Source organism: Pyrgilauda ruficollis, unplaced genomic scaffold (assembly GCF_017590135.1).
Source record: "Pyrgilauda ruficollis isolate IOZ18807 unplaced genomic scaffold, ASM1759013v1 scaffold133, whole genome shotgun sequence".
In the NCBI taxonomy this organism is placed as follows: domain Eukaryota; kingdom Metazoa; phylum Chordata; class Aves; order Passeriformes; family Passeridae; genus Pyrgilauda; species Pyrgilauda ruficollis.
The window spans coordinates 623,599-646,513 of NW_024511766.1; the positions used below are offsets into that span (position 1 = coordinate 623,599).

Here is a 22,915-nt window from a genome sequence, read left to right on the forward strand (position 1 = left end):
ATTATTGGGGGCTGTTAGGCTCTAGAGGCATTTCCAGCAGTGTTGATTGTCTGTGTGATGAGAGTTCTTGCACAGACCTGCTCATGGTTAATGACAGTGGGAATCTGTCTGAAGTGCAGAGTGCTCAGCATGCCATTGTGGCAGAGGTATTTTTAGCAATACTGACCAGGTAATGTTCCAGTTCCTGCCATTCAGACACCTGGATAGAGACCAACCAGCTTCTCAAGTATTAAATCCTTTCAAGATTAACTTTGAGTTCTCCCCAGTGCCTTTGAGTTCAGAGTAGCAATCCTGGCTGTGGTACCCAGGCTTTCAGCCGGCTGGGTGAACTGCAGAATGATGCTGTCAGTGTCCTGAGGCCAAAAATACTATTCTGTCTAGGGAACTGAAGTGCTTTGGAGTGATTTTTTTAGATGTTGTTGTTGGTTTTTGTTTTTATTTTGTAGGTTTGTGTTTTTTCCTTCCTTTCAAATGAGAAAGAAAGCTGCTGTGATTCAGATAAATGCATCACCTGGGTTAATTGCTTTGTGTGGAAATGCACGTGTTTGCCTGTTTCTCTTCATTTGAGATGAATGGGAAAGCTACAGTCTTGTCAAGTGTACTTTGAGGTAAATATGTATTTGAACTGCAACAGCTAGGAACAGCATGTAAGCAGATTAATAAAAATACTGAACAGAAAGGGCATCATTCCTCCAGAGATCTCAGAGCACACTGTCAGGGTGGTTATTTCACTGCTTCCTTATCTAAACAGGAGTGAGACACAGAATTGTGTTCTACTGATAGTTGTGGTAGGGATAGGGTCTGAGACACTTCTACTGCTCATCTGATTCTTTTCCAGCTCCAGGGAACACGGAAGGGATGGACTGAAATCCTGGAGGAAACTTGGTGTAGACAGAATGCTCTTATGCATGTTCCAGCATCTGGGACAGGACAGTGACAAATGCATTGGTAGCAAATTCTCGTGGAGCTTGTAAAGACCACAGTGACCAGGGTGAAGCTGCCTGTGAGCCTAAGGAAATGTTCAGATGTTTTGGTTAGATGACATTTCTAAGAGCTCTCTGATTTCTGTTTGTGGAACAATAGCATTTTCTGTTCTCAATGATTTGCTGAAGAAATAAATCCATGTTCCTTCCAAGGGAAGAATCAGTAACTGAGCACAGCTGAATGCTGCAGTGCTGCAGTAGTGCAGTGCTAGGCATGAATAACTTGTAGGCTTGGTGGCTAAGCGGGGGCAGATATTATCATTATTGAGTGGGTCTTTCACTGTTTGTGGCTCTTCAGGACTGGGTTGGGCTGTGTTCTCAGCTTGTTTCATCTTTTGCACCACTTAATCTTCCAGAGAGGTTTTTCTGTCCAGGATGATTTCCTTTGAGAGCAGCGTGCAGAGCAGTGGCATGGTGGGGTTTTTGTTTGTTTGTTTGGGTGTGGTTTTTGTTGTTACTGTTTTGCATAGGCTCAAGAAATAGAAGAGAAGAGGGAGGAGAGATGGGGATTTGAAATCTTTCATCTAAATTGAGCCATTGTGAATTTAGGATCTAGGGCAGAGTGTTAAAAAGAATTAATCATTAATGAGCCAATAAAGAGTATTAAAAGACAAATTGGCTGAACCTTCCTGGCCTTTTTCATTTCCTTCTGTGGAAACAAAGTCTAGAGTGCCAGATGATAAATAGCTCCAGTCCAGCTATTCTTGCAGGATTAACATTGTGAAATCACAAATAATGCAAGCATTTGCTTTTAGTGCGTTAACTGAATAAAAGCCTTTCCTTTTGTGCCTGGTTTGTGTTTGCAGAGGCAGCCTAGAATAAACATCTGCCTTCAGAGCAGCCTGCTACTTCCTGCTCTTGCTTCCTCTTCTGCTGTGCTTCCCAAGGAATTGATTAGTGGGCGAGGATCCTCAGCAGCAGCTCCTGTCCTGGTGTCAGGTCCTGCACCTCCAGCCAGAGCAGCTTAATCCTCTCTTTATCCTCCTGCAGCCCCTCTGCCTTGGTGCCTTGGTTTAACTCTCTTTGCCTGCTGCAGCCCCTCTGCCATGCTGCTGTGTCCTCCCTGCAGGGCAGGCTGCTCTCCAGCCCTGCCCAGCGCTGTCCCCTGCCCACCTCACTGTGCCAGGCACTGTCCCAGCGCCCAGGGGACTCTGGGGCAGTGGTGTTAGCTGGAAGAGCAGGAGGCATTGCTGGAGGGACCCAGCAGAGCCGAGCTAAGCAGTGGGGCCTCCCCGAGCAGCTGAGCAGGATTTCTGCTGCTGGATCCTGCTCCCAGCAGCGAATGGGATGCACTGGTGAGCGGTGCCTGCTTCCATGAGCTCGAGTGAGTGAGACTTCTGGTCTGGAAATCAGAGAAGAGAAATCAAATTGATTGTACTCCTTTAATCTTGAGAATCTACATTTAATTAATTGAGATTGAATTCATCAACATGTTTCAATGGAAACCCAAGGATTGAATGCATTCCACGTTTATTTGAAATTTTCGCTTTTGATACTGTAAGAATTTTAAATGCCATTCTTGCCAATGCATGAGGCTGCATCAATGTGTTCGAATGTTTAGTCCTGTGATTTAACTGTTGAGTTTTCTGCATCAAAAGGGAGTGGAAGCTGCAGTTGAAAGGAGAAGTGGGTCCAGTGCCTGAACTAAGCGTGGGAAACATTTTAACCTTGTGAAGGCTCTCCTGGTGATCAGCGAATTTGTACTGATTTTGCATTGCTCAGGCAGGTTACAGAACTGTTTCTGGTCTCTCAGCTGCCTGAGCCCCCGCTGGGTGTTCTGCCCCAGCAGAGTGCAGGATTTTGGTGGCGTGGAGGTGCAGTGGCAGTGCTCCTGCAGGGAGCTCAGCCTGGGGCACTCAGCGCAGCTCCTGCAGCTCACACGCTCCAGGCTGCGCTCAGAGGCAGCTGGAATTTAAACCTGACAAATGTGAATTCTCTGTGGGTCATTCAGGCACCTCGAATGTGGGAAGCTCATGAATACCTGTCTCAGAGCATCGTTTGATTGAAAGAATGAATTTAAATTTGTGCTGGTTTGCTTTGTACCCGGCAAAACTGTGGGAAGAAACAACACAGGTTGTAGCTGTCTTCCTTCTCTTCCTCCTCCTCCCAGCCCACATGAGCTCCAGCAGAATTCTCAGATGGAGTCTGATGCATTTCCCCATCTCTGAGAGTCAGAAAAGACAAAATAGCTCTTTTCTTCCCTTACACCCTGGAAATTTTCCATCATTATCCACAGGAATGTGAATGCTGTTGCTTCCCTCTGAGGACCAGGACAGTTCCACTGCTGTGATAAATCAGTGCCTCTGTGACAGTGGGAGCACTTGGTGAATTAGGAATGTTTTGCATTGTGCCGTTTTGCTTTCTGCCTCTCTTTGGATAGGTGTCAGCGTCGTGGTGCTTAGAGGGATTGGCTGGGTGCTGTGAAGGGCCCTGCTCCGAGCTCAGACTGAGCCAGCAGGTGCTTGTGATCCTCACTGTCTGTGCCACACGTCATGTGCCTTCCCAGCAAAGGGCACTTGGCTTCCTGAGCCCTGCCTGGGACACGGAGCTCTGCCCTGCCTGGGAGACACAGGGCTCCAGGGGGAACCTGCTCAGGTGAGCCCAGAGCTCTCCGAGGGTGAGCTGCTCAGGGGAGAACCGGGCTGGAAAGATGGAACGGCTCAGGGGGAGAACCGGGCTGGAAAGATGGAATGGCTCAGAGGAGAACCAGGCTGGAAGGATGGAATGGCTCAGAGGAGAACCAGGCTGGAAAGATGGAACAGCTCAGGGGGAGAACCAGGCTGGAAAGATGGAACAGCTCAGAGGAGAACCAGGCTGGAAAGATGGAACAGCTCAGAGGAGAACCAGTCTGGAAAAATGGAATAGCTCAGGGGAGAACCAGGCTGGAAAGCTGAAATGGGTCAGGGGAGAACCAGTCTGGAAAGCTGAAAGGGCTCAGTGAGGCCCTCCCTGGTTTGCAGCTATGCATGTCAGAGTGCATCTGCAGATCCTGGTGTTCCCCCAAGTTCTTTGTTCTCATCAGGGGTAGGAAGTATGTTTAAGGGCAAATAGATTGAGCTTTTATGCTAGGACTTGGTCTCTTGCCCTCTGAGGTGCATGTGTGATGTGGGAGATCTGGCAGTGGGAGCAAGCTGAAACTGAAATGTTCTTCTGAATGATGCTCATTATTCTTGTTGAAAGAAAGAAAGGCAGCAGATGCAAGCCTACAAGTTGAAATTGCATTTACTGTTACCTTACAAATGTGTGTTAATCCTTCCCTGTGCAGCCTTTCACACATCCAGGTGATAAACTGAGCTCAAAGCTTTCATCATGATAATGATAGTGATGCCAGCATAAAGAACCAAGAATGAACGATGGTGATGCCAGAGACTCTGTTATAATACTGCTTATTACTTGTAGGACTTGCTTAAAATGCAGTGATCAAGTGTCAGCAGCTGGTAATTGAATGCATTCTTCAAATCTCAGTGGTTTAGGTCAGGGGGCCTCCTGGGGTGGGGAGGTGCACCCTGTGCTTGTGTGTGTGTAACGTGTCTTTGGTGCTGCTATCTGGTGTGTAATGAAAAGGGAAGAAAGCCTGTTCTCATGTGTCCCAAAAGCGTGGAAGGCGTTTTACAGCGACGCTGTGGTGTAAACCAGAGACTGAAAAAAGATGCTGCCCTCACAGTTGTGGCTGCTAGCAGGAGGCGTTACTGGGGATTTATGCAGTGTGTCTGGAAAGCCGAGAGGCTGCAGAGCTTGGGAGAGGCTGCAGAGCTTGGGAGAGGCTGCTCTGGGGACAGCAGCTTCCTGTCAGAGATGCGGAGAGCTGCGGCCATGTGCCACAGCAGCAGACACACCTTCACCTTCCCCCCTGCTCTGCTGGCAGAGGGGCTCCTGCTGAGGGGCTGTCCTGTTCCTGCTGAGGGGCTTCTCCTGTTCCTGCTGAGGGGCTGTCCTGTTCCTGCTGAGGGGCTTCTCCTGTTCCTGCTGAGGGGCTGTCCTGTTCCTGCTGAGGGGCCTCTCCTGTCCCTGCTGAGGGGCTTCTCCTGTCCCTGCTGAGGGGCTGTCCTGTTCCTGCTGAGGGGCCTCTCCTGTCCCTGCTGAGGGGCTTCTCCTGTCCCTGCTGAGGGGCTGTCCTGTTCCTGCTGAGGGGCCTCTCCTGTCCCTGCTGAGGGGCTTCTCCTGTCCCTGCTGAGGGGCTTCTCCTGTTCCTGCTGAGGGGCTGTCCTGTTCCTGCTGAGGGGCCTCTCCTGTCCCTGCTGAGGGGCTTCTCCTGTCCCTGCTGAGGGGCTTCTCCTGTTCCTGCTGAGGGGCTGTCCTGTTCCTGCTGAGGGGCCTCTCCTGTTCCTGCTGAGGGGCCTCTCCTGTCCCTGCTGAGGGGCTTCTCAGCACCTCGGGGTGCTGTGACGTGGTTAATTTGGATTTAATGGTTTATTCGGATTTAATGGGGCAGACAGTAAGGAGGGCTGTGGAGGTCAGCACTGGCTCTGGGTGTTCTCCCCAGGAGGCAGGGCAGCTCAGGGCGGCAGGAGGGGCCTGGGTGCCAGGGGCAGCAGTGCCTGGCACTGGCACTCTGCCCCTTCTGCGGCCGCGGCAGGGTGTGGGGCTCACGGCCCTTCACTCCACACCCACCGGGCCTCTTCAGTCTGTGCTGCCCACGCCTTGCCCAGGCTGGGCAGTGCCAGGAGGATGGGCTGTGCCCTGCCTGCGCCTGGCACAGGGCAGGGGGGCTCAGGGGTGAGTTTGGGGTGTCCCTGTGTGACGAGGGATGAATGGGGCATTGTGTGAGGCTGGAGGAGCACAGCAGCGGGCAGGGGGCTGACAGTGGGCAGGGCAAGGAGAGAGGAGCCAGGGTGAGCTCAGGAGAGAGGCCAGCCTTGCCTCTTGGCTGCCTGGTGCTGGAAATGTGCACAGAGATCACACTTGAGTGGTTTTCCGGAGATTTGCTGTTGTTTTGTAACTGCTCTGAGGATGGCTCAGCAAGCTCTGAGGAAATGAGCTCGGGCACAGGGAGGACAGGCTGGCAGAGCTGCCCATCCATGTCACACACAGGTACCACGTTGTCACCTGAGTGCCCGGGCACAGGGAGGACAGGCTGGCAGAGCTGCCCATCCATGTCACACACGGGTACCACGTTGTCACCTCAGTGCTCAGGTACAGGGAGGACAGGCTGGCAGAGCTGCCCGTCCATGTCACACACGGGTACCACGTTGTCGCCTGAGTGCCCGGGCAGGGTGAAATGCTGGAGAGTCTCCTGCACGGAGCAGTGCCACACAAAACATGCCACTCCTCGTGCCTCAGCCACACAGAGCTCATTTCTGAGGGCTGTGCCTGGCCAGAGCAGGAGGTCGGTTTAAATTGGGATTTTCCTCCCTGTTGCTCTGGTGTTGCTGTGGATGGAGCTGCACTGTGTAAGCTCTCAGCCCAGGAAGGATTTGGCATCATGTAGGCAAGTGCCTTTTGTTCAAAGGATTGCAGTTTGCATACTCAACGAAAAGAATCTTCCTTTTATTTGGACAGGATCAGTGAAAACTTCTTGAATTGCCTTTTAAAAATCATTTTTTAAAAGGAACTTGTCAAGCTACCAAGGGAAAAAACCAGCAGGTAGAGCATGCAACAAAATACAAAGAAGTAAAAAATAACTTCAAAAGCTGCATGTGAAAATTTCACTCTTTGAGCATCTTTTTCATTATTTATATGACAGGAAGTCTTCTCTTTTTTTTTTTCATTTTCCCTCTCTCCTCTTCTCTCCACTGGATCTGTGTGGAAAAAAGATAAAAACTTGGTTCCGAAGAGTAAATTTTTAATTATGTTCCTTTTTGAACTCTGCATAACAGATCGCAAAATAAAACTAAGAAAACAAAATAGGGCAGGGGGGTCCCACCTCTTGTGGCTGGGAGATGGATGGAATTTACTGTCCCAGGTAATACGTAAGAGATGCAGACGTGCTCAGCCATTTCAGTCGAGGTGTTAAAAGAGTGCTGGGCAGCACCAGGCTGGCAGTGAGCGGGGCAGGGTTTGGGTCCATCGTTCAGAGCCCCTTTCCCCATCACTGCTCTGAGGACTCGGCGCTGCCTCGTGCACGCAGCTCTGCAGCATCTGTTTCCCTGGCCCTGGGCTTGGTGGTGGCCTGAGCCTTCCCTTCACCCACAGGCAAGCTGAGGACACCACGAGAAAAAGGATGAAATTCCTTTCACTAGAAAACAAAGGTTCTGAGGTCATTTAAAAAATTCATAATGTCTAATTTAGCTATTTTTATTTAAAAACAAATGAAACCACCAAATATCTCAGCAGTTCTGAAATGGAATTGTTTTGTTTCAGTACTTGGAGTAAACAGAAACATTCCTACAAATCAGTTTGATGTTAAACTGTTTCCTACTGCAGGATAGTTTTCTTTGCTGCAGTTCAGGAAATTAAGGCATGCCTTGGGAGGGCTTGAAGAGTTGGAAAGGCAGTTTGTGATTTCTGTAGTGCTCTGAATCTGGTAGATCCGTGTGGTTTGGTGAAGGCAAAGGTGTGTGCACTGGGACAGCTGGGATGCCGTGCCTTGGACTGGTCATGCAGTAATACCTTGGTGGCAGTGAGAGAGCAGTGTGATACAGAGGGAATTGTTTCAACCCCACATGTCCTATGCTTGTAGAAAAGTATTCCAGTGTAGCAGGTAATAATTCACTTAATTGCCTTCCCTGAACAGTAAAATCTGACGAAATTTTTGTAGCCAAAAAGTTGGAATTCTGTTTTCTTTCACGAAAATCACGGTTATTCCTCCCCAGCCTTTTATTTGACAAGACTTGCAGATTCCAGTGTGTAGATACTTAAAATTTCTGTTTCATTTCTAGAAGTTGTCTTCTGGCCATGCCTTCTGCTCTGATTCCTGAAGGACTTGTTACTCTTGAGTAATTGGCATGTGGTATAGCTTGGAGCAACCCCCAGAATGAGTGTAAAAGAAACACGTTTGTTTCCTCGTCCTGTTTGTCTCAGGATCAAGGAGCTTGAGGACTGTTGGAATTTTTATTTAGCTCTCACAGTGAAATACTGGAGATTTCCTGCTGCCAGGTTCACTCTGTGTGTGTTTGCTGCTGGGATGATCACTGGCCTCTGAGCACGCTGCTCAGTGTGCTCTGGTCACTCACTGCCGTGTGTCTGCCGTGCACAGAGAATTGTCATCACGTGTGGATTAGTTCTGCTTTTAAGACAGCCTTTCAAAGTCATCCTTTCAAAGTCATTCTTCTCACTCTTACATTTCTTTCATCTTCTTTTGTGACTGAAAAATGCATTCCAGCACTGCAGTGCAGTGGAAGAGCTCGTGGGGCAGTGAGGTGGGAGTATTGTGGAGCTGCACTTGAGCAGTGCCTGGTGTGAGTCACAGACCTGACTGCTGCTGATGCAAACTGCTGGGAAGCAAAGCACCATTTTTGGGTTGGAAGCTGCAGATTCTGTCAGTGGCTTAGTCGTCTGTGTCTTAGTCAGGTGTACCAACTTCTTCCCAAAATACTCAGAATGGAAGATAAGCTCTGAAGAGATGGATTAATGTTCTCTTCTCCCTGTTTTGGTTCCAAAGGGTGTCATAGCTTGTCGTGTCCTATTTCGCTAGGCATCAAATGGTTCAAAATATGATTTTAATTCATTTCAGTTTTGCTGCTGCACTTTTGACATTTCCTGAGTAATACAGTATGTGACAGGGCTTGAAGTGAAACTTTATTCTATAAATATCCTCCCAGTTTTAGTAAAAGGGCAAGCTCCACAGGCAATTGCATTGAAAGGGTTTTGCCTTGTCCCCCACCTTTCTGTCAACCCAACCCAGCACTGAACCATCCTTGCTTTGCAGTGTGGATTTGATGGCATCTTCAGGAGATGGAAATGAATTGTGTGGAGAGCTTCCCTTCCACTGAGGGCTGTGTATTTCTTGTGCTGCTGCGTGCAGCCGTGCAGGCTGCAGGCAGTGGGGAGCCAGCCTGGCTGTGGCTCTGTGTTCCTGCAGTTCTGCGTCTCTGTGTTCCTGCAGTTCTGTGGCTCTGTGTTCTTGGGCAGTTCTGTGGCTCTGTGTTCCTGCAGTTCTGTGGCTCTGTGTTCCTGCAGTTCTGTGGCTCTGTGTTCTTGGTCAGTCCCAGTTGTTTCCTCGTGCCCTCTGTGCTCCCTGCAGCCTGCTTTCCCTCCTGCACCTGCAGCGTGCTGTTCTCACTGCTCAGCACATCCCCTTCAGCTGCTGCCTCACCTCTGTGCAGCCGCTGCCTCTCTGTGCCATTTGTTGTTGTTTGCCTGGCAGCTGGAGTCGTGCTGGACTGGGAAATGATTCCTCCTTTCCTACAGTCGCAGTGTGCTCTGTGTCATGGCTTTGAGACCATTTCATGCTCTAGATCAAGGAATTTCCAATACTCTGTTTCTGTCTGGAATTTTACTGGGAAAAAAATCTCAAATTCTCACAGATGGCATTTACCAAAACTACCCTTGCCTGGGGCACGGGCAGGTTGTGCATGAAGAGCAGCGCTGCGTGGGTCACAAAGGATGGAAGCTCTGTCTGGTCACTTCTCTTTCCTGCTGTGGTTCCCTCTAATGCAGGGGGTGCTGGGGCACTGCAGCCACCTGCATTTCCTGCAGAGCCAGTGTGCAAAAGATGCTGCGTGGGACTGAGCAGGCATTTGTGTCAGTCAGCAACAAGTGCAGCACAGCCTCTGCCACATCATGCCCTGGGCAGAGAAGCCATTTGGAAAAATTGTGTGGAAGGAATAACACATTACTCCTTTCCTCAATCTAGTTAGTCCATGAAAAATCAATATGACTGATGATAGCCTTAAATGTGAAAGAATCTCAGCAGAAAGGAAAATACTTCCTTTAAACATAATAAAACAGAAACCCCTGAGGTTATTTAAAACAACCAGGCAGCTAAAAGGCAGGGCAAAGATGCAGAAAAATCCAGAGCACACAGCTCTTCCCTGGTCTACAGGACAGTGGGTTTCACTTGCTCCTTATTTAATCTATTATGAGAGAAATTATTTTTTTTTTCTCTTTGGTAAATTGCTCTGTGGTCTGTTAGCCAAGGTGGGAGGGCACAAGAGTGCTGCTGAGGCACGGGGACATTGGCTCAGGGGCTCGTGGGTGGCCTGGGCTCAGCCAGCTTTGGGGCAGCTCTGGGCAAGGCTTCTGCCCTCGCTGGGGTGTCTGCAGCTCACTGCAGTAACCTGGGCATGAGCGGGTCTGTAGGGTGAGGGGGCACCCAGAGGGCCCAGGGCTGTTCCTGTGCTCTGCTGGGCTGCTGCTTGGCTCTGAGCTGTGTCCCAGCTGTGTCCCAGCTGTGTCTGGTCTGGCACTGGAGCTCGGGAGCCCCAGAGCCGTGGGGCTGTTCCCTCCAGAACACAAAGGCAGGGCGCTCTTTCTCCTGAGTGCAGCTCTGTCCCCGTGCTGTGCCTGCTCTGAAGCCATCTGGAGGTGCCAGCGTGCTGCTGGCCAAGCTGTGCTGCCAGAGCCTGCTGCCACTGCGGGCTGTCCCCTGTGTGGGCTGTCCCCTGTGAGGCTGGCAGGGTTTGCAGGTGCCACTGGATGCCCACAGAGCTGGGTCACACAGCAGACTGTCCCCTATGCCTGGGCCGTCCCCTGTGCCATCCCCTTTGCCTGGGCTGTCTTCTGTCCCCTGTGCCTGTGCCATCCCCTTTGCCTGGGCTGTCCTCTGTCCCCTGTGCCTGGGCTGTCCCCTGTGCCTGAGCTGTCCCCTGTGAGGCTGGCAGGGTTTGCAGGTGCCACTGTGGGTGGGAATGCTCCCCTGCCATGGGCTGAATGCTTGTGTCACCCTGCTCCTGCCAGGGGACACCACAGCCCACGCTGCTGTCACACCTCTGGGCTCGGCACCTTGCACTCTTTGGGAAGAGATGGCAGCCTGATAGTGTCTTTAGAAGAAAGCAGAAGTATTTTAATTATATTTAGTATTGGTCCTGCATAGACACAAATGCCTGCTTGATTTATATCATTTAGCAGTATGTTCCTCTCTGCTGAATTATGTGTAATTGTGTAGACATGGTCATTTTAAATATTTGATGGGCTTGTGTAATGCAAGACAGAGTGCAGCCTGTAGGGCCAGTAAGAAATCTGGCTGCATAAGTTTTATTTAATTTTATTTCAGTAGTTTAGTAAATAATTTTAGCTGGATTTGAACATCAGAATGAGCTCATGGTTGGAGGGTAACCTGCTGCTGTGGTTCTTGGATGGACAAGTCAGGTGATTGAAGAGGAGCCTGAGCAGCCAGCAGAGATGAGCTGTGCCCGTGTTGAGGCTGGCAGCTGATGAAGAATATCTGACCTGTTTGCTGATCAGAGGCAGCGTGTGGGAAAGGTCTGAGCTGGGGAGAAGCTCTGTGCCAGGGTGGGGTTGTGTCTTCTGGAAAACAGACTTGCCCAAAGGAGAGGTGTTCTAATGAAGCAGGAAGGGTTCCATTGGCCACCACTGCCATTTGCTGCTCTCTTACCTGCAGGCAGGATTTTGCTCCTGCAGCGTGCTCCTCTTCCTGTCCCTGCTTGTGAGAAAGCAGCTGGGGACAAAGCTGCACTTCTGCCCTGGACAGTGCATGCAGCTGGGCCTGCTGGGTGTTGCTGTAATTGCCAAAGTGCTTGGTGTGAAAAGGGAGTCATCCTGCTGTGTGAGGTGGCCACTGTGTTTTACGTCATCTCCTTGCAATCAGCAGTTTTCCTCTGGCTGTGGGGCCTGAGTCAGTGAAGTGCTGAATTCTTCTGCAGTGCAAAATGCACTGAGGATGCTCAGCAGCTCTGCAGGCTCTGACCTCTCACTGACACTGGGCCTGGCCCACAGCTCACCTGATTTTCATCGTCATTGGCCCTGTAAAAAAAAATCTGCCATCTCTATCAAGAGAGAATATTTGTGTTTATTTGCAGGATGGGCATCATTAAGTCAGATGTCATTCTTGTCAGGTTTTGCCACTGGTCATGTCATAGGTGGTTTGAGTATGACTTAGTCCAGTGAGATATTTAATACCAGCCTCTTTGAAGTGCAGTGTCCACAACAGCTGCTCGTTTTTGCCTGGGACAATACAAAATCTCTCACTGGCATGCTTTTCATTTGGAATTGTCTGGCTAGGGATTTCTGATCTCTTCTGATTTTATCTGCATAGAAGTTTGTACTTGCTCAGGTAGATTGCTGGAATTTGATGTGTAAAGCAGCGTGTAAATAAAACAGTTGTCCACCCAAAGAGCCTCTGCAGGATGCGTGTAAATAGATTATAGTAAGGGTTTTTAGGAAGCTCAGCTGTATCGCAGCTTAAGCTCTATTTTTTCCTTTTTCCCTTTTTTATCTTCCTTTCAGGGCCGTGTGTAGCACAGGAGCCTTTTGAGGCTGATGCAGAACTAGACTGTGTCACCTCGTGTCTGCTCTGTTGACAAAAACATGTTATTGTGGGTGACCACAATGGAACTGAATAGATCCAGGGCTTTGCATCTTGCTTTGACAGAGCAAGAGAAGATCAAACCCTCCACACTATCAAAGAAACTAAATACTTTATAGTGTACTTGAGTTGAAAAATTTGTACTCACAGGTCTTTTGGTTATTTGTGAAGCCTTTTCTAGAGGGATAAAACAGATCATAATTTGATACAATTGCAGCCTAACGCTCTTTGCTTTACTTGGAGTGAATGTCCAGATTTTGTTATCAGTAGCTTTGATTTCTCTGGAATCATCAAGGCTGCCTCTGCAGGATGAGATGTGCTAGCTCTGAGCTGTAACGGAGGAGGGCAGGGCACAGGGCTGCAGAAGGCAGCAGGGCTCCTGCAGGTCAGGCTCTGCCCTGTGACCCCAAAGCCTTCACCCAGAGCAGAACATCCCTCTGGGGGCTGCTGTCCTGCCCCTCAGCAGAGCCCTGCAGCAGCTGCTCCTGGGCTGGGCTGGGTCCTGGCAGGGCAGGCTGTGCCATCCCCATCCTGGCAGTGCCTTGGCTTTGTCCTGCTCATTGCTAAGAGACATTTTGTGTCTCGGCACAGCCCGGGGGTTTCCCTGTGCCCTCCCCTGCTCCCCTCCCATCTCTGCAGGCAGTTACAGCGTTTCCCCCCTGCCCTGCTCCTCCTGCCAGGCTGCACTGCTTGCTGCTCAGTGTTGCTGAGGCCAAATGTTCACAGTGCTTTCTTTTCCAGGAAATTCAATTTCCCTTCTCCCCACACGAGCTGCCAAAAGATCACAGCTGCTGGGAAGACTTAAAATCCAAAAAACCTTTTGATAAGTTGTATGGGTGAAGGCCCTTTGGATTAGAGCCAAACAAATGGTGTGTTCTGGCTTGTGGACTGTAGAGAAATACTGGAGACAAAGATGGCAGATAGGGGAACTGCAGAAATACAAGAGTGTTTTGGGCAGGTTTCAACTAAGGAAAAGTAACTTTAAGAAGTTTTGAAGGGTTGAACAAAATATTTCACATAGCTAATTTTTTTTTTTATTTTAGGACTGACCTTTAAACAAATCTAATAAACCTCAGAATCGTTGCCATTTGAAATCAAAAGACAAAATACCAAATCCTAATTTTGAATGTCATTTGTTAATTTTAATTGATATTTTTCCTTGAAAAGTTTTGTCTGAAAAATATCACCTACTACTTATGATGCCAGACAGCATATTTTATGAGACATTTGTGTTTTGACAAAGCAAGCTCTGTCATACAATTTGGTTTCACATATTTTTATACCAACATTTAAATGTTGGGCTTGAACTGCTCAGCTGTAAGAAAATACATTTATAATCTCCTTACAGTCATACACTCTTGCATGCTGAAAGAATTGGTTAGAATAATTTGTAACTCTTCCAGATAATTTTAAATAATACATGGTTTAGAAGAAAAAAGAAATGGCAAACAGAAGCTCAGAAAGCAGCTTTTCATCTGATCATGTGAAAGGCAACAGCAGAGCTCCAGCAGAGCTTGCCAGTGACTGAATGCTGCTGATGGAAGGATCCCACACTTGGAATTAAACCCGCTGGCCAAACGTGCTGCATAGGTGGCCAAAAGAACGAATTCTGCTTTTAGACAAAACACCTGTCCCTGCTGCCTCCAGTCCTCTGCTGCTGATTCCTCTTGGCAGCAAAAGGCATAGAACAAGTGTGCTCTATTTTAAAAGGTACTTTTGTCACTGCAGTAGTCTATTCTTACCTTCCAGATGCACCTCTTAAAGTCCTTTTCCCGACATCTCTGCGTGCAGCCCATGCGTGCATCCCCCGTGGCTCCAGTGCTCTCAGCTGGGACCCAGCTCTGGCTGGGCACGGGGTTTGGGGCAGCAGGAGCAGAGCTGGCTGGGCACAGGGTTTGGGGCAGCAGGAGCAGAGCTGGCTGGGCACGGGGTTTGGGGCAGCAGGACATTGCTGGCTGGGCACGGGGTTTGGGGCAGCAGGACAGATCTGGCTGGGCACAGGGTTTGGGGCAGCAGGACTGAGCTGGGTGGGAGCTGTGTGCTCTGGCTGGGCAGAGGGTTTGGGGCTGGGTTGTGCTGGGAGCTGTGTGCTCTGGCTGGGCAGGCAGAGCATGGGGCTGTCCCTGCAGAGGCTGGGCTGCTGGGCTGGGCTGGGCTGGCCAGCCCTGGGACAAACTGAGGTGGGAATCTCTGTGGCACTTAGATGCTGGCTGAGGTCTGCACAGACCGTGGGCTTCCCACTGCTCTGTGCTGAGACCTCTGCTGCTTGAAACACCTGCAGAAAGTTGTGTGCAGTACATGCAGAAAGTTGTGTGCAGTTATTTCCCTCGAGGCTCCGCTGTGGGGAGTGAGCCCTTTGAGCTGTGCTGCCTGTGATACAGTAGGCTGGCAGGTTTTGGGGTTGTTTGATCTGGACTCTCTTTCCATAACCGTGTTTCACGTAGAAATAACCATTGTTTCAGAAGAAAGCTGTCAACAGGCTTGTTTTAATTCCTTTGTTGAGCAAATGTTTGTGACAATCACCTCACCTCCAAGATGCACAGAACCTACACATGAGTGCAGCCAGAGCAATTGAAATAATTTATTGGAGCAGATATTCTTAGGAAAACGAGCTGATGTATTTGCATGGGGTTAAAATGTTTTTCATCTCAGAGGCTGACCAAAGAAGTCAAGACCCCAGCTGGAGGTGAGCAGGAAGGACAGAAGGTAGAAGAGCTTTCTCGCTTTGTTCTTTCTTTTCCAAGCCTCAAGTCAAGATCTTAAATTCCCTCCTTTGCATGTGTGTGCCAGGAGGAATGTAATTACCGAAGTGATAAGAACATTGATTAATGCTGTGAGGCTGTTGATAACACCTATTTCAAAAGGTGAAAGTTTTTCCGTGTGTATACTCCTGTGTTATTATATTGGAACGTGTAGTCAAGAATTCAGCATTTTCCTCATGACTCCTGGTGTGTTGAGTCATCACACGAGCTTCTGTTTGCTCTTTATTATTCATTTATTTCATTACGTTTTTTGAAATGACTTGGAAGAAAGGGTATCAAAAGCCTCTAGCTCTTTGATTCAGTATGTTCTCTTTTCCCTAAAAAAAATATTTCTATTTACTAAGCAGCAAGCATCCGCACAGTGCCAGAGCTGAGCTGGAAATAGAACAGTGACTTCACCAGCGAGTTTTATAATGGAAAAACTGCAGTTAGCATAGATTTTGCAATGCATGTAGAGCAGTGTGAACAGCTTTGCAATGACTGAAACTTCATAATTATATCAACATGAAGAACGAGCCAGTATTTAGATGCGGAGTCAGGTCTTTGTTGCTTTCTTCCTGGAAGTCCCAGGGCCATAAGAATTTAACAATCTGTGAATAAATAACTGCTATTTAGCTCATCAGAGATGGGTTGCAATTCTTACTGACTCTAAATTTGCTTAAAGTGTCTACATTTAATAGGAGAACTGCAGTTGCAACTACATAATTGTCTGGATAACTATTATTGCTTGTAATAACATTACTCACAGTTTAATACTCATGGTATTATAGAGTATACTTGATTCTGGGGCAGAGCAGTGACATGTAAAAGCATCCTCTTCAGTTAAATTCTAGGAGACGGAAAATTTTTAGAATGTTGGAGGGAGCTATTACATAAGGACAAATATTTACCTAATGTAATCAAACTCCTCTTTAAATGAGAACAATAGTGGGAGTGCAGTTACTATGGTTCTGTATAATTTTGTGCTATATTTGACAGAGTTTGGCAGGACTAAAGCCACAGCTGATCATCTGATTTTGAAAGGGAAGAGAAGAATATGTTAGGTTTGCATTCCCAATCTGTCCTCAAGATGATGGCACATGCTCTCCTGCTAGCCCTGAGCAAGGAAACACAATCCCAGTAAATAGTCACCAAAATCACCCTGCAGCACTGCCGGGCTGTGATGGTGGCTGGGATTTTGGAAGACCCTGCCTTTGGATGCCTTTCCTCCTCTCTGGTTCCTGCCCCTCAGCCTCTGTCCCCGTGTCAGCAGTGCTGTGGGATGTCACCTCCTGCTCTGCCCAGCCATGGGTCCCGCTGAGCGGCCTCCAGGCACTGGGGATCTCCCACAGTGCTTCTTGAAGCTGAGCAGAGCTGGTGGGTGAAGGGTTCTCCCAGCTGCGCCCTGGCAATACTGGTTTGCTGAGCCCCAGCTGGCACTGCACAGCTCCTGTTCCCCTGGGCTTTCCTGAGCTGCAGGATCACGTCAAGTGATGGACAGAGGGAGACACTGAATAAGGGTAAATTTGTTGGTGTGCTTTTGTGGGAGGTTCTATTCATTTTTTGAATTAATCTTTTGCAGGTGGGCTAAGTATGAGTTCTTATTGTTCAGGGCTTTGAACACGAGTGTGCAGTAATTGGTAGGAGGTAATTAGCACAAAGACAGTAAATCACCCAGCAGCTTGAGCCATCTGATAAGGCAGACACTCTTGTGTGCTCCATGAGTAACCTCTCACAGACCATTTCGTGCTTCAGCCCTGCAAAAACCAGAAGTGCAGGAGGGATAATATAACCTTCCTGACAACACATGGTGCTCATTTCTCCTGGGCTCTCACCTGTTTCTTTGTCACATCCTGTGTCCACTTGCATGGAAAGGCACCGAGAGGTTGCTGGCAGTTTGGGGAGTGCCAGGATGCTGATTTATCCTGAGGCAGCTCTGCAGAGCAGCACTTTGGGGTGCGTTAGGAGACCCTGGCCAGCCTTGGCCCTCGGTGTCTGTGCCCCCGACAGGCTGGGCATCCTCCGGGGCACCTGGGCTCTCTCTGTGTCTGCTCTCTGCTGCCCCTCCGTCCAGCCAGCCCGGTGCCCAGGCTTTGTTCTGGGAAGTTTAGTTCTTCTTGGCCTCGGGTGAAGTCGAACAAATGGCTGTAAATAGCATTGCCCTCTTACATCAGCAGCAGAATGATTTGCTTGGTTTGCTGCTGTTTAGCCTGAGTGAAACAAGCTTCCGGCATAAATTCCTCGTGCTGGTCATTGGAGCCTGTTGCTGATGTGCTGTGTGAGTGCCACCTGCCCCAGAGCTGCTCCTGTGTGCTGAGCAGCAGCTCCCTGCCAGCTGCTGGGGCAGGCACATTGTGCCTGGTTTGAACCTGGGATGAGGCAGGACAGGCCACAGCTCATCCCTGCTCTCAGTCCAGAGAGGTGCTGGGGGAGCAAGTGGATTCTCAGTGTGTGACAAGTGAAACAGAGTGAACAGGCAGGGCTGGGAGTGAAATTCATGTCAGTGTCTAGAGCAGTTTATGCTAGAAATTAGAGGACCATTTGCATCATCAGTTTGGGAAGACCTTAATTCAGAGTGGCAGTGGATTCTTCTTTAGCTGTTTTTAAAGATGAAGTTTACCTTCCTGAAGATCCTCTAGAAGATCAAGTTTTAAGCAAGGCTCACCTTAGAGCTGTGGGAAGGGAGATCAGGCCCGTGAGCTGAATCTGCCTCACAGGGCACAAGCCAGGAGTTGTCACAGTCATGCTGAGGAGAAAAGCATTTCCCTTATTCTGGTGCCACAGAAAAGCCCTGATGACAGTCATTTGTTTGGATGCTTATGGCCTCTGCTAAGGAAAAATTCAGTTTAAGTTACTGGAATGGTTGGGTCTGGTTCAGCATTTATAATTTTTCTTAAGATTTCAAGGTTTCTGAATGTTGTCCAAAAGTCACACTTTGTAGGGGTTCTTAAGTAACAAAACCCTGAGGCAGGATCCTGTTTGTAAACATAAACTTTCCCCTGGACTCTCTCCAGGACTGTTCTCTGTGATCCTTCCTGTCTGTGGAAAGCAGGCTGAAAAAGCAGCAGTGCTTTGATATGAATTCTTCTCAGTTGAGGTTTGGGAACCAGTCTGCTCAAGCTTCTGAAAGGAATCAGTGAAATAACTTCACTCTGCTTCCTAATGCCTTTCCCACTGATCTCTCCTAAATGCCAGCTTTTTCAGGAGCCTGTATTAGGGACTTTGGGTGAACTTCTCTTTAAAGATAACATTTGTCTTCATATCAAGAAGATATTATTGGCCCAGTCAGAGAGAACCTCTTCCAAAAATGGTACCTAAAATTATCCAGTGAGATCCAACAAGAAACAAACTAAGCAAGCAGAAACATTTCATTTTATCTCTCCATAAAGAATCCGTTGGGAGATTTTTATTGAAGGCCTTGTACAATAACTCGTGCAGTAAGTGATGGGGAATGCATCATTTCCCCTGGAAGGCAGGCAAATGGAATAGAAGTTTTATCTCAGAGGCTGGGGCAGCTGGCTGGCTCATCAGCTGGGTGTCCATGGAGAGACCCAGAGGTGCTGCTGGAGGCTTTCTGCACGGGCAGCTGCTTCTGGCAGCAGTTCAGTGCTGCCCATCTGTGCTGCTGTGCTCTTCCAGGGGGGAGCAGGAGTCCCCTGCTCCTTGGGAGGGGTTCAAAACTGCCTTTTAAACCACCCTTTTGGGTCTCTCTTTGCCTGGCTTTTGGCTTGGGTTGTATTTTTACAAGCAGTATTTTTGAAGCGTGTTCCTATCTTAAGACATGGCTGAAATTTGCCAAAAAAAAAACCTTCATAGCAGAAATGAAGTGATAGAGGGATGGATAGCTGGACAGTGCAAGTGTCTGATCTCTTTTTCACAGGAAACAAGGTTAAAAAAGAAAGAGCTGGTACTTTTTTCTGGAGCTGTGTACTGGCTCCTTGGACAGATGTCTGCATTTTTGGATTAGTCAGGATAAACCCCCAGGTAATATACAGGGAAAGCAGTGAGTTGTGAAATGCAAAATTTTTCTGCAACAGGCCAATTAGTGTTTTGCTTCTGCATTATTTATAGAAGCTCAGTTGAACTTGATGGATAAATATTCTTTCTCTAGAGCCATGTTGTGTATGTACACTACCTCTCTTGCATATTGTGAAGGTCAAATTTAAAGGCTGCTCTTAAGTGAGCACTCTGCTGGTATTCTCTGTTCTGCTGTCATGTGTGCACTCATTGTATTGACTTGTTTCTCTAGCAGATCCATCCTTTGCCTTTCTGTATATGAAATGGTGTTTAATGAGTTTTATACCAATATCTTGCCTGCAGATAACTGGGTTTAAAAATAGCCTGGCTCAGCTGTGTAAAGATGAGATACCTGAGATCATTCCTAAGGCACAATTGGGTTTGCTTCAAATGATGGGACAGTGCCAGTGGAGCCCAGCTATGAATCAGAGTGTGCTCAGGGGCTTTAAATGAAGGAGGGCAGATCAGATTTAGCTTTGTCAGGCTTGCCAGTGGTGTGTTTGTGGTGTAGTTTCCCCCTCCCACCAGAGATGTGTCTGCTCCAGAGCTCTGAGGAGCCCCCCAGTGCATCCTGGTGTCTGCTGTACCCCAGCCCACCCTGGTGGGATCTCAGGAGGCTTCAGCACCTCTCAAGCCTTTCCTTGCCGTGCTGCTTCCAGAGCTGGATGGCACCATGTGCCCGAGGTCACCCGAGGAGCCTGGTGGCCACACTGTGCCACCTCCACGTGGCCTGCTGTGCCGGGGCTCATCTCTCCGGAGCTGTTATCTGGCAGGGAGAGCAGCCTGCAGAACGGGCTTGATGTATTTATTTCTGCTGCCTGTCTTCTCAGTCTGCAGGACTCGTGTTTCTGCGCTGATTCTTGAGTTGTTAATGAAGTTGAGGAGCAGTGAGTAATTGGGATGCAGGATGGGAATGATTAGCATTCTTCTTCAACAAAAGCTTGAGTGGAAATGTTACTTGAAGCTCATTTCCACAGTATTGTTATGCAAAACAATGGAAAGGGCCTGTCAGCTTCTGATTTTGGGATGGGGAACAGTTGTTTTTAGTTTGTCTTCCAATAGGATAAATCCAGCCCCAGATGTCTGGGTTAAAGTCTAACCTTTATTCGAAGACATGATCACAGAAGCCTTGGAATATAAAGATGTATTTTAAGAGTTTCCTTCCCCAGAAACCTTTCTGTTGCTTTTCCTTTTTGTATTACAGGTGTTCATTTGTGGGGAAATCTTACAACCATGGCATCTGCTGCCAGAGATTTTGGAAACCGCTGCTTTTTGGCAATGGCGTTCTTTGGCAAATTGCTCAAATTAATTTCTCTGCAATTCTAAATACTTCTTTCAAGATGTTCTAGCTACTCCAGCTGACTGGAGGCTCTTGCTGTCAGCCTGATACACCTGAGAGTGCTGCCTGCTGTCTTCTGGCCACTGGGCAGAAGTCTAAGATATTTTTCCTCCAGAATCTCTGAAGTCAGCATCCACTCTGGGGAGGAGACAGAAAGTGTGTGACTGTCCCTGGATGGGAGCCTGACAGAGCAGGCTTCAGTGCACTAAAGTCTGATCCAAAGTCAGCATTGGTACTGATTGGAGAGCCTGATCTAGAACAGGATGCTTGTTAGGCAGCTCTGCTTTCATTTTAATACACAGCCGTTTATTTTGTGCTACTGTGGAAGCTGTGGAAGGAGAAACTTGTCTTCAGAATTGTGTGAAGAAGGGATGAGGCTCAGACTGCTGGGATGCTCTGGGTCCATTTGCCTTGTCCTTAGACTTTTTCCTGAGTAGCCACCATAGGCAACGTCAAGAGACTGAATTGGGGGTTGGTGAGCTTTTCATTTAGCCAGTATGTTTGTTCTTATGTTAAGTTTGCCTTTTGTTTGTGATCACAAAATTTTATTGCAAGGAAGTTGATAGGAATTTCTTTAACTTCTTGGAAATCTGGAACCTGGAATGAAATATCCCCTGCAGTTGTGCTGGGGAGTTGCTGGGTGTCCCCTGTGGGTGATACAGCATTAACAGCCGACGTGCCTGGCAAACAAAAGGAGGAGGTTGGAACAGAATCTCAATCCATGTGTGTTTGCTGTTCCAGCAGGTTTTTTAATAAATGCCTCTGGCCAGGCTGCAGTGCCCATAGCAGGCTCTTAGCCAGGAGTGTCTGTCTGTCTGTCTGTGCAGGCTCACAGGGCTGGTGCCCTGCACTGGGGCTGCGCTGCACTGGGGCTGCCCTGCACTGGGGAGCAGGAGCTGCCCTGGGCACTCACACAGGGCTCAAAGCTGGCACAGAGGGGCAGATTCTGGACTCCTAAAGGCAGCCAGACAGGGCGGGCTCCCCAAAGCAGAGCAGTGAAGCATCTGCTGGATGCAGTCTGGGAAGGTGGCAGGCAGAGCTGCCGTGCTGTGCAGTGAGGGCAGGGGAAGCTGCAGGGCTGCATTTCCTCCTGCATTTCACTTGCTTCATTTCACTGTCATAGCCAGACCTTAGGTGAGGGGTGATTGAGTATTTTGGTTTTTGGGCTGGCTTTTTGTGCACCCAGGAGCGTGGTCCTTTCCCAGCCTGGGGTCTGCTGGGGGGGTCCAGCAGCATCTGCTGCTCCTGGGCAGGGAGGGGGTGCTGGGGGAGAAGCAATTCCTGCACTGAGAGGTGTTGCAGAGCCGTTTCCTCTCTCACCCATGTGTCCTCTGCTGCTCCTGCCCAGGGACAGCAGTGCTGCCTGTGGGTGTGGGTCAGCTCCAGGGTGCCCTTGGCTGTGCTCCCGTGGCTGCTGGGGCTCCTTGCAGCCCCTCTTGAGTTCAGTTGGGCAAAAGCGTCCTGGGAAAGCAAACTTGGGTTTTTTCACCTTCCTGGCTTATTGGAGGGCAGATTTGGAGCTGCTGTGGGCTCGAGTTCCATAGATACTCTACTCCTTAGTACTCTCTGGCTGCTGTATCCCCCTTTCAGTAGATTTAATTTGAGACTGGTATTTGTGAATTATATAATGATGCTGTAATGAGAGCTGAGGACTCATGTGCTCCTTTCGTAGCATCACAGCACCAGGACTTCATGGAATGGAGAGAGAACTTGGCACCCAGATGAAAAATAATTATACTTGCAAATTTCATTAACTCCTCGAGAAATGCATTTGCCTGGAAGCTCTGCTCTCCTTCCTCCCACCACATTTGTGTCAAAGCCTCCCAGCTGAGCAGCTTTGAGCCAGGTCAGGGGAGTATGAGGGGGGTTCAGATTTATTATGTCTTTTTTTCTCTAACTGTAGAGTGAGCAATATGCAAAACTTCCTAAATCACCAGCAGTCCTCTTAACTTGGCAGCTGATGCTGGGCTGGTTTATTCCTTCTCGTACTGTTGGTTTAAAATCAAAGCAGGCTGACCCTGGCACGCACGCCTGGCAGTGCAGTAATCTCTGTGTGAGCTCCTCGGGGTGTCTGAAGTGCCCTGGCACGCGGGGGCACCGTGGCAGTGCTTGTTCCAGAGCCCTGCAGGTGCCCAGGGAGCCACCCCAGGGCAGAGCAGGGCCTGGCTGGCACTGCCAGGCACAGGCACCCGCGGCTGGGCTGTCCCAGTGAGGGAAGGGTGGAGGGTTTCCTCCTCAGAATCAGCTCAGAAAAGGTAGAGTGTGTTACGCAAACAAAGGGAGGACGGAGAAAATCCAAACTCTGTGCTGATGGCGGTGGGAAAGTGGAGCTGAGCTGGGCTGCAGGAGCTGTCCTGGTCCTTAGAGCTGCTCTGAGCCCTGGCAGGGCAGCTGGGACTGTGGGAGAGGCTGGGGCTGATGCCTGAAGGAGCAATAAAAATAAATGTTACCCTTAGGTTTATTAAGAACA

General features: G+C 48.9%; 1 protein-coding gene across 4 annotated transcripts in view; it reads left to right on the plus strand.

Annotated features, from left to right (window-relative positions):
* The window catches only part of FGF13 (fibroblast growth factor 13), a 196,729-nt gene that overhangs the window by 40,215 nt on the left and 133,599 nt on the right, over positions 1-22,915 (plus strand). The gene's annotated exons all lie outside the window — the stretch shown is intronic.